We start from the raw sequence: 2438 nt of genomic DNA, 5'->3' as shown, positions 1-2438 counted from the left end.
CTACCATACTCATAACAAGACTTAGGAGCCACCATCTGTCGAGAAGGACCTGAATATTCGATATGGCCACCACAGCCTAAAAACCGCTAGGATAAACGCTATGAAACCTCTCCCAAACAATAAGAACTCTGACCTGAATATCCACCATCGATTATCTGCATCATTTTCTGAACTGGCCTACCATGCTGAGGGTAAAAATATCTTCTTAAAGAACCCCTACCTCCCGATGAGGTACCATTGAATTGACGTGAAATATGGGACCTCTTATCCCTCATATCCCCATATGCCTATGATACATCAACTAAAACTCCTTTGCCAATTCAACTACCCTCTAAAGAGAAGCCCCAAATTAGGCTACAACAAACACGACCACTCTGATCCTTATCATCAAACCCCTCATAAACCTTCTGATCATCTCTGCTTTATCTTTTAAGATAATAATAGCATAACGGGCTAAGGAATAAGAGAGTCTCTCATACTCAGCCATAGAAATGCCCTCCTACATCAAATTCTCAAACTGATGCCTATGTTTCTCCCTCAAGCTACAAGGAATGAATCTATCAAGGAAGGCCTATGCAAATATAACCCAAGTTATCGGTGGAGAACCTGCTGGCCTGGTGTCAATATAAGAGCCACCACTACTTGGTAGGACCACACATCTGTAAGGAAATATATGTAACACCATAAGAGTCAACCAACCCTACACTCTGAAGTCTCTCATGGAAACTGACAAAAAACTCATAGCCATCCTCACATAGATTACCCTGAAACTATGGTGGGTCAATCCTTCTAAACCTCTCAAAATGTTGTTGCTCCTCATAAGACATAACTACCATACCTCCACTGGTAGCTCCAACCCCTGGTAATGGTATACTATTATACCTCGGTGCTAGCTGAGCCACTGGAACCTAGTATATCAAAATAGGCTACTGATCTAAGTTCTTTATCCCAACCCTAAAATAAGAATACTGCGGAGTACCAAGTGATCCGCCTCCCTGAACTATAGTCTCCAAAACACCCTACATTTTATCTAAGGTATTCTGAAGATACAATGTAGCAACAAACCCTGGTGGTGCCTGACTTGGGCCCATATCATTAGTTGGAACCTGAACACCATCATCACCTGCCTCAAACACAACCTCAAGAGACTCTACCCTACAATGAATCTCATCATCTCCATGATCCCCCTCCCAACCATGACCTCTGCCTATACCACGTCTTCTATTATATCCAGGCATCCTCCGTCGAGTAATCAGCTTGGGAGATTGTGGGGGCTCTTGACCATGATCTAAAGGTGGATAAATCCTCACCATCTGTGAGAGGATAAGATAAGAATTTCAGTATTTAGAGTTAAAGGATCAATATTGCATGATAAGAGAGAGAATAAAGTGAATGTTTCCTAAAGTCCTATAGACTCTTGAACATAAGTAACGAATGTCTCCGCACTGATCTAGGAGACTCTACTAGACTCAGCTTATATTTGTGAGACCAATGAACCAAGGGCTCTGACACCCTTTGTCACGACCCAAATTTGGGACCGTGATGGCACCTATTCCATCCTCCGTGATAGGTTATCTAAATACCAAATTCCATGAACAGTATCTGAAACTCACAGAAGCAGAAAAAATAAGAACATAACCAATTTCGAATAATCTCATCAGTACATAGGCTAGTAGATTCAGTAACTAGTATAAGCCACTAAATACAGAACGAAAGTTTGAGTCTGTCAAAATACAGAAAATGCATAAGGACAAGGATGAAGGAGATTTCAGTAGTCTCTAAATCTAGTAGCAGCTACCTCAAATCCCCAATGATTCTAGCAATGAAGGAACCACAGGGATAAATATTCGGCGGTTGTCAGATCTGTACCTGCACATATGGTGCAAAAAAATAAGAGTGAGTACCGAACCATGTGTACTCAGCAAGCACCGTCGACCAACCCTGATTCAAAGTGGTGGCGAGTGACACCACATAATTTATCTGAAAATAAGAAAACAACCAGCACCCACAAAAATCACCTTAATGTAACTGAATAGTCAAGTTTAACAGTCATAAGGATTTCATAATACAATCCAAGAATTTCTCAATCCAGTGAAGTAAATAACACATATACAATAAGTGCAAGGTCAACAAATATACTTTAACTAATCTGAAACAAATGAATCAATGAAATGCAATGAAAATGCATATACTGTGCAGGCGAGTACTACGATCCTAATAAATATATTATGCAGGCGTGCACTTCGATTCCAATAAATATATTTTTGCGGGTGTGCACTCCGATCCTAATAAATACACTCACACACACACACATATATATGTATATGTTTATACATATTTATAATATTATGCAGGCGTGCACTCCAATCCCATAAGAAATGCAATGCATGATATGCAAGTGTGTAAATCCGACCCCAAATTATCAATAAAATCAAGCA

Source organism: Capsicum annuum, unplaced genomic scaffold (genome assembly GCF_002878395.1).
Source record: "Capsicum annuum cultivar UCD-10X-F1 unplaced genomic scaffold, UCD10Xv1.1 ctg3843, whole genome shotgun sequence".
Lineage (NCBI taxonomy): Eukaryota > Viridiplantae > Streptophyta > Magnoliopsida > Solanales > Solanaceae > Capsicum > Capsicum annuum.
Note: the sequence above shows the minus strand (reverse complement) of the source record.